At 42.3% G+C, this 9,370-nt stretch overlaps 1 protein-coding gene across 2 annotated transcripts in view; it reads left to right on the top strand.

Annotated features, from left to right (window-relative positions):
- The first annotated feature begins 7,048 nt into the window (after positions 1-7,048).
- The window catches only part of LOC110312088, a 13,456-nt gene continuing 11,134 nt past the window's right edge, over positions 7,049-9,370 (top strand). The window contains exons 1-2 of one of the 2 annotated variants that reach the window (XM_029470841.1): positions 7,049-7,094; positions 7,173-7,208. The gene's annotated coding sequence lies outside the window, so the exon portion shown is untranslated. The other variant, XM_021185637.2, reaches the window with a different exon arrangement.

Raw genomic sequence — 9,370 nt, 5'->3', positions numbered from 1 at the left:
TGGAAGTTTCGTAGAATGCCTTGGACAGCAGGTAGTTGAGCAGAGCCTGTGTTCTGAGGGCACCTTTGAGCACATACACTAGGCCATGCTGCTTACTGCTTTTAAATATCATGTGATTAAAGTGCAAATAATTTAAGGAATGAATTTGTTCCTTAAGTCTTATAGATATAGACTCTGTCCATCTTGGTTCCGTTGCCCACCTTGGGAACCAGATAATGTAAGGATTTGTAACTTCCAAATGTAATTAGTGTTTGGGATTTGGGAAGGGGATGGTGAAACTGAACCATGTTGTCTCTAGCAGACAAAAATGAGAAGTTAATAACACAGACTCACATTAAAAGGGTGAATAAAACTCAGGCCTAGCAACCCGAGTTTGATCCCTGAAACCGATATGGTAAAAATAGAACCAACTTCTGTAAGCTGTTACCTGACACATGGGAGTTAAAAAAGGGGGGTGGGACTGGGGAGCACACAGAACAGTTGTTTATGGATGGGGACGGAGGAGAGAGCATGAGGTAAGTATTTAATTCATTTGGCTAATAATATAGGTATTTCTTTCTAGTTAGCCAAAGTTCTGAAGGTGTTACATTTTCAGGGGTTTAGGGCTTTGTGGCCACATGGCCCCATTGATAGTAAATGCTCTTCTCCAACCATTCTTCTGCCAAGGGTCGGTGGGCAGGTTGAGTCACTTGGAAAGAACTTGGGAACAAGGTAGTGGCATGTGAGCATATGTGCTTGTTTTTAAATTTTATTTATTTTATTTATATGATGGTGTACTGGCTGGTTTTGTGTGTCAACTTGACACAGCTGGAGTTATCACAGAGAAAGGAGCTTCAGTTGAGGAAATGCCTCCACGAGATCCAGCTTTAAGGCATTTTTCTCAATTAGTGATCAAGTTAGTGATCAAGGGGGGAGGGCCCATTGTGAGTAGGGCCATCCCTGGGCGTGTAATCCTAGGTTCTGTAAGAAAGCAAGCTGAGCCAGCCAGGGGAAGCAAGACTGTAACATCCCTCTATGGCCTCAGCATCAGCTCCTGCTTCCTGACCTGCTTGAGTTCCAGTCCTGACTTCCTTTGGTGATGAACAGCAATATGGAAATGTAAGCAGAATAAACCCTTTCTTCACCAACTTGCTTCTTGGTCATAATGTTTGTGCAGGAATAGAAACCCTGACCAAGACATATGAGTACACGAACCAGAAGAGGTCATCGGATCCCATCACAGAGGGTTGTGAGCCACCATGTGGTTGCTGGGAATTGAACTCACAACCTCTGGAAGAGCAGTTGGTGCTCCTAACCACTGAGCTATCTCTCCAGCCCCTAAAACCAGTCAGGAATAATGAGTCTTGGGTACCTATAGAGGAGCCCTCCTCATACAACAATGAGAAATTCACCGTTGCTTATGTGCACCTCTCTTCATTTCCTTCATGTCTTTATGGCACTCACAACAAAAGGTCCTGACTCAAGAAAAGCAAATCTGCTCCCAAGGCTGCCCCTAAACATTCATCTCATCGGCAGAGATAGATCACTCTTGGAGAGCACGCATTCAAGAAGTTCTGTGTTTAGCCATACTGACATCGTTTTAAATTTGGATGTCAAGGATCAGTTCTCTTTGTTTTCAGCATCTATCCAGAGTCATCTTTCTATCCCATTCTTGGAACCTGCTTCTTAGAAGTAGAGAGAGTTAGGTGAAAGCAGAGAGGGGAAAACCACATTTGAAAGGCTTTTTGCTGTATAAATGGGGGTGTGGACGTCCAGGGGTCCAAGGGCTAAGGATGGACAAGCAGGCTCACACAGAAGCCTGCGTAGAGCAAAGTGTTCAACAAGAGCAATGGATCACACCAAGGACAGAGGAAAGCAGCTGGAGGGCCTCCGGTGTAGGGTCACTGAAGCAGTGCAGGAGGCCTCACAGAATAGAGTGAATCAGTGCATTATTTATGTATCTCTGTCTGATCAACAGAGAATACAGTGCCAAATCAAGGGAAGTATTGGATCTAGGAGGCCTCCAACTGCCTTTGAGACAAGAGCTTCAGAAACAGCGAAGCTTCTAGCTTTCCCAGTACAGAATCAGAAGCTCAGGTCTTCAAATGAACTCTCCCTCCTTCAAACCTCACTTGGCATGGTGATGCTGAACTGTACAAAAGACCCCTAAGCAGAAGCCAGTGTGCTGTTCTTAATCATAAATGGAAAGTGTTATGTCCTTCTGGGACATCATTAATACTTTTGCCAACACATCACATGCAAGCGATAATAAATTACAAAGAGAGATGTGAGTTGTTAATTATTTATATTGAAAAGAAGAATGTTTTAGTTCTTTGTACTTTCTGAGCATAACTTGAGCCAAGCTTGCCCTCTTCTTACTGTGTAAGATCCTGGAGCAGGAATCCTTCCTGAGCCTTCCTGAGTTGTCACACTAGTCTCTATTCTGGATCACTTCACTTTCTCTGGGCCATCTTTATTCAACACAACCAGGTTCTTAGTGTATGTTAATAAGTTTGACTTCTTTAACTGCTTCTTTAAACAAGTGTATCCAGGGCTGAAGAGATGGCTCAGTGGTTAAGAGCACTGACTGTTCTTCCAAAAGCACTGAGTTCAAATCCCAGCAACCACATGGTGGCTCACAACCATCTGTAATGAAATCTGACACCCTCTTCTGGTGTGTCTGAAGACAGCTACAGTGTACTTAGATATAATAACACATCTTTAAAAAAAACAAAAACAAACCAAGTGTATCACATTTTAGTGTGGGGTGTGTGTGTGTGTGTGTTACATGTTTACCACAGCACCCTATGGAGGTCAGATGACAATTTGCTCCTCCTACCATGTGGTAACCAGAGACTGAAATCAGGTCATCAGGTTGGGGGCAAACACTTTTACCTGTCACAGGATTTCCCTGTCCAATTACACTAGGGCAGCAGGAGGCCTGTGATTGGACAGGGAAAAGGGAGGCAGAGCTAAGAGTTGCAGAGACAGAGAGCATCTCAGGGGAAGAAGAAGGAAGGCCAGCACGGAGGTGGATGTGAACCAGCATGGCATTAACCAGCCATAAGTAGTTATTTTATTATAAGGATAGAATAATTCAGATAAAGTTTTTATCATTATCAGCTGGTTCTGAAATTATTGTATTGGCATCTTGAAAAATTGGGAATTTGTTGATACATAAATCTGATTGGTTAATTATAAGCTTCAAGAGTCTTGTTTCTACTAGGGAGATCAGTGTTGTTGTGGCTGACCATGGGGTGAATGCAAGAGGAACTTGGGAGCTCCAGCCCCGACAGAGAGTTGGTGGGTAGAGACAGAGTTAGCAGGACCTAAGTGGAGGCCCAGAGTTGCCAGCACCTGTTCAGGAACATGCCGGTTCTTTTTTAATATTCCCCACAACATTTACCTGCTAAGGAATCTCACTGACCCTTTCTAGAAGTTCTTAGGGATGTTAATATGATGTATCAGATATACTGAGACACATTTCCTGTATATTTTGTCAAATATTTTTCTGTATGTTCATATAAGCATAGTTGCGCGTGAAACAAATTTGTATTGGTGGGCATTCTGCCTTCCCAGATGTGTATAAATCTAATCCAATACTTGAAAACTCGGACAGAATAATGGATGAGCTCTCTAAGCAATAAGACTCTTTGCACCTTTACTCCCAGCACTTGGAGGCAGAGGCAGGAGGCTCTCTGCAGGTTCAAGACCAGCCTAGTCTACAAAGCAAGGCCAGGATACCCAGGGCTACTTTGAACCTGTTCTACTTTTAAATGTGTAGTCTGAGAAAATTGATAGAGCAGCATTCTGCACCCCCAGATCACTGCCTGTTGACAGTTGCATCAGAGAGAACAAATAGCATCCCTGTTTGATCCTCTGTCCTTGGGGACCTTGGACTATGGGCACTTGGCTCCAGTCTGGCACATGTTACATGTCACCTCCTGTTTGGAAAAACAATCTAATATGGAAACAGAGAGATCTACACACATGTCACTGAACAGTTTAATAAATTCTCATCCTTCCACCTTCCATAGAAAAAGGACAAGAGGAGAAGATAAGAAACACAAATCTGAAATTATTCCTGTTGTGAAATAAACTGAGCAGATCCTACTTAAGATGACCGGTGGAGGAAACCCCCTGTAGCTGTGGTCAGACTGCCTCTGGCATAGTGCCCATAGTGTTTCCCTCATGTGAGTTGGGATATAGACTTCTAGTAATAAAATTAAATTTTGAGCTGAAGAGATGGTTCAGTGGGTAAAAGCTCTTGCCCCAAAAACCAATTTTGAATAGGGTCCCGGGGACCCACTAGGTAGAAGAAGAGAACTGACTGGCATAAGGTTGCTTCTGACCTCCACAAGTGCTCTGATGCATACAAGCACATGTGCATATATACATTAATTAATTAAATGCAATTTAATTTTTTAATGAAATTTCAATTCCAAGAGTACATGAGGGTTGATGACAGTTATCTGGCACTATTCATGGACTATCGACAAATTTGAATTGAAGGTAATTTAAAGGGTCAGTCATTGTAATGAACATAATTTATCTTACGACAGCTGAAGAACACATGTATCAAATCTCATGCATGAGAGGATATGAAAGAAGGAAAGAGAAGAGGGAGGTTATGTAAATATCGTATTATGATCTCACATGGTGTAACAGTAGAGTATATCCACTAGATGGTGATCATGTACTAGCAATACTCAAATATTTACCGATATATGTAAATATTTCTTCTGGTTGCCAATGGGCCTGTGGATCTGCAATTTGGTGAAGGGTACATACTAGCATGGTTAAGAGGATGGCCTATGGAGTCTAAATGGCAGGCTTTGAAACGTGGGTTTTCCAATCGAGAACTAGGGCAGTATTTATTTGAATTTCCTGATCCTAGGCTTCCTGATCCATCAGGAAGGTTAGAAATAGAACCTATCATTTAGAGCTGTTGTCACCAACTCCTTAAAATTCAGGTTAAATTAAAACACAAACATGGGATAATTATAAATACATTATCACGAGTACTGTTGTAACAAAGGTGTTCACAGATTTTCTCTGTGAACTATAGAATACATGGCTATTTTTTAAAAATAATGATGATGGTGATTCTCCCTCTTATAGTACAGCCTATCAAATCCTAAGTTCTGATCCTCAGCCTCAATAATTATGGAATGATGGCCACCAAAATTACAAGGTAGTAAATGGGTGAGGTAAGACTGGTTTTGCACTTTGTTTCAGACTTTATACTTTACTCAGAAGTAGGTGGAATCTGTTACAAAGGGCACTAAGACAGAGGTCAGATAGCAAAACCAGATTTGTACTTGACATGATCACATCAATAAGAGGAGGGGGCTATGGAAATGAAAGATGGATCTGGAGTCAAGTAAACAGGAATTCAGGTCAATAAAAGATTGCCTCATTTCTAATCTAAGGATGAATCTTTGGAAATGCTAGAATTATGCAGATCTATGACTCTAATGATAACAACTTGAACCTCACAAATGTTTTCTTCTTATGGGATAAAAAGTCTTGGGAGTATAACAGGTTTAGTCTAAAACTTTGCACATAGCTTCCCTGACACAGTTCACATTGCAAAGTAATCCTGCGGGCTCCTTCCTAAGTTTTGAGCATTCAGTCCCACAAAGAGGAGTCTGTGAACTTTGCAACCACAAGGAAAAGCTGGGCTGCTTTTCACAGAACACACCAAGAAGGACCAGCACTCCTCAGAGAGCCAGGCTGAGCTTACCTAATGTGATGGGTTTCCCAGAACTGTGGGCGCTTTGAAGTGTCTGACCCAAGAGATACTGAAATATATTTCAGTTTCCTTTTATCATCCTGAGCCAGAATGGGTGAGGCTGCCTGGGGTGGGGGGTGGGGGTGTGGATCTAGCAAAGAAGAGAATAATCATTGTGGTTGGGTTTAACAGTGTCCTTTACACACTTATGTCTTGAATGCTTCCTCCCAGCTGATGAGGATACTCTCAGAGCCTGTGGAATCTTTGAGAGGTGGGGCCTAACTGGAAGAAATGTATGGCCAGCAATAGCCTTTGAAAGCAATAGTCAACCATTGTTTCTCCCATGTTGTCTGTTTCCTGACCCACTGTGCTGTCAACAGCACTGCCTCATGTGCCCTGGCCTCCATGAACTGAGCTGCCCCAGACTTCCCTGCCATGATGAACTGAAACTCCCGAAAGCAACAAACCCAACTAAAGCTGCCCTCCTGTAAGCTGTCAGATATTGTGGTCCCAATGCTGTGCAATTAACTATTACAGATGACTGGTACCACAGAACTAGAGTCACTGTTATGACTAATCTTGATCATGTGGCTAAGTCTTTGAAATTGGTGTTTCCGATGAATTTGGAAAAATGTGGAGATGTGGGCTTGAGAAGCCATAGAATGACTTAAGTGGAATTTGGTGGCCATTCCAGTTGGCATGCAGAAAACCAAAATGCTGAAAGAAAAAAAAAGCTAGTAAAGGTTATGTTCGCACATTTTCAGACCACATAAGATCTCTGCTGGGATGAATGGAGCTAGAAACTAGCTAGTCGTGTTACCGTCTGGCAATGAATGGGTCAGTGCTTGGCTGATGTCCTGGCAGTCTGAGTGAGGCTCAATTCAGAAGTAATGGACCCATTAACTTGGAAGAGGACATCTCAAAATAGCATAGCACTTAGGATGTGAAGTGATTATTGATAATTATACAAGTCTCAAATAGAGCAAGTGCCACAGAGTGGCCATGTGGGCTATAAGCAGGAAAGCCACGGAGATGGGTCTGCCAAACCCATCAGTGCTCATACCGTGATACCATAGACCCCAGTGCTGAACATGGAATCATAGAAAATAAAGGCTACTCTGATGGGTGTTGGTTGGTGTTGTTCCCGTCCCTCGTTTCCATGTTCCTCTTTCTTCCCTCCTGAATGGGAATATTTCCTCAGTGCCGTCGTACTTTACAAGCTTTTCTTTTCCTGTCTGCATTTTATGCAGAATCACAACTAACAGACTGCCTCAAGTCTCAGTAGAGACTCTGGACTTTGAACAATGTGGGAACAGTTACGATCATGTGGACTTGAAACTGGTCTGAGTGAACTTTGCATTTGGAGGCCAGAGATGGAATGGTATGTTTTACATCTGAAGACTCCTCCTCGGGCTTCTATTTTAAATGGTCCCTTGCTGACAGTGCCATTTTCTTTCAGAGAGTGTGAAACTTCTGTGAAACCTGGCTAAAAAAGGTAAGCATGTCGTTGGGGACCAGTCTTTGAAGATGATACCTGGACCCTGCTTCCTGTCATTCTGTGCTTTCTGACCCACTGTAATACCAACAGCTGTAATCCTACATTCCCAATCCCCAAAACCGAGTCGATCCACAGTGCCTTCAGAGCCATCTAGGAGACAGCATTAACATTTTTCCTCTTAGGAGGTTTATGCATGGGATTGTGGTAAGAGTATCAGAAGTAACTAAAGTCTGTGATCTTCTTGGTTCCACCTAGAACTCACTAATATTTGGTACAAGGGAAAAGCAGGTACATCTTCTCTCTCACATCTTCTCTCTTGTACCTGAGTAATAAGTAGAAATGGCTCCACGAGGAAGGACTTCACTCCTCCTTGGCATTCTTTTGCTAGGGGTCAGCCCCAACTTTACATTCCTCTGGCCTTCATTTATCATCCGTGCACCTAGTCTCTAAGCTGAAAATGTGTAAAATATAAACAGGCAAACTGTTTCCCCCTGTTAAAGTTTTCAAAATTACATATACATAGGATTTTATCTTAGACTGCTTCTTCTTCTTTTTTTTAAGATGAAAGGAATTCAGGGATGCTAGAGGAGTGACTTGGGGGTGGATGAGTGAGTGGGAGAGCCTCCTCTTAGGGGCAAAGGGGAGGGAAGATGGGATGGGGGACTCATGGAGGGGGGACTGGAAAGGGGGGATAACATTTGAAATGTAAATAAATAAAATAATGAATTAAAATATTTCTTCTAAATAAAAAAAGATGAAAGGAATCCAAATCATAAAATTATTTTCTTGCTACCTCAAATCTGTCATTTTGCTACTGTTATGAATCGTAATGTAAATATCTGATATGCAACCCCTGTGGGGTCATGACCCACAGGTTGAGAAGCACTGATCTAAATCATTTCAAGTCGACAAGTATGATTAACCATCACAATTCTGCTCCTTGTTAACTTAATACGCAAGCACAATATTTTAAAACTGAAATGTCCCCCTCCCCAGCGCCCACCCGCTCATGGTCACCTCATAAGAGAATGGACTCATTCCAATTGCAAATGTCTCAAGTCATTAACAGCCACAATGTCCTTTAAAAGTCCAACGTCTCATCACGCAACCCAGTCTCACTCATCTCCATCCCTTCATATCTGCCCTCCATCCTGGCCACCTCTGTTGTGTCCGGCCAGTGGCTCACATGTCTGGGTTCTAGTCTGGAAAGGCATCTTGGAAACCTGGAAGAGAAGAGGAAGGGGGCTAGGCAGCGCGAGAGAAAGATGTAGCTAAGACAGTCATTCTGATCAAAGCTCAATTTTACTATTCTGACACGCAGTTATGAAGGAGGGGAAGGAGCCCGTTTCCCGCCAAATAATCCTGGGGTCCAGTAGCAGTGTGACCACGTGTATGGCTCCGGAACAGCAAAGCGGCAGGCTCCAGCAGTGGGCGTGGCAGAACCATTGAGCCGCAAGCTCCACCCCGATGTCAACAGTGAAACCTGAGCTAGCAGGTTTCAGGCTGGGGAGGGGGAGGCTACACACCTCCCCTACCAAGACAAAACAAAACAAAACATAAAATAAATAAAAAACAAAAATTCACAAAGAATCAATAAAGATTTTTTAAAAACCAGCAAATTATGAACTTTTAGTGAATGCAATGCAATTTAGCAGACTGGATAGAACTCATTTGTGATGAATAATGAGCTCTTTAGTTTCATCTTTCATGGATAGATTTTGTTACACAAATAAATAAATAAACAAACAAACAAATCCAAAGTCTCTTTTGAGACTCCACCCACTCACTCTCTTCACTGTGAGCCTCTGTGAAATAAAATGTTTAAAAGGTCTTAACAATTGTAACAGTGTTAGAATATAACATTTTTACCATGGCACTGAATAAATAAATAGTCCCATCCCAAAATGTAGGAATGGGGACATAGCAAGGAAAGGTTGGATCAAAACAAGACCCAAAACCACACAGAGAAAACACCAAGTCATATAATGCCACATCTGGCATCTCTGGACTCCACAGGGCTTAAAAGCCCTCCATGCTTCTGTCTGTATTTCCTTTTTTCTTTTTTCTTTTCTTTTTTTCTTTTTTTCTTTTTTTTTTTTTACGTATTTTCCTCAATTACATTTCCAATGCTATCCCAAAAGTCCCCAATACACTCCCCC

The sequence above is a fragment of the Mus caroli genome, chromosome 16, assembly GCF_900094665.2.
Source record: "Mus caroli chromosome 16, CAROLI_EIJ_v1.1, whole genome shotgun sequence".
Taxonomy (NCBI): Eukaryota; Metazoa; Chordata; class Mammalia; order Rodentia; family Muridae; genus Mus; species Mus caroli.
Note: the sequence above shows the minus strand (reverse complement) of the source record. Positions and strands in the feature narration are given on the sequence as shown.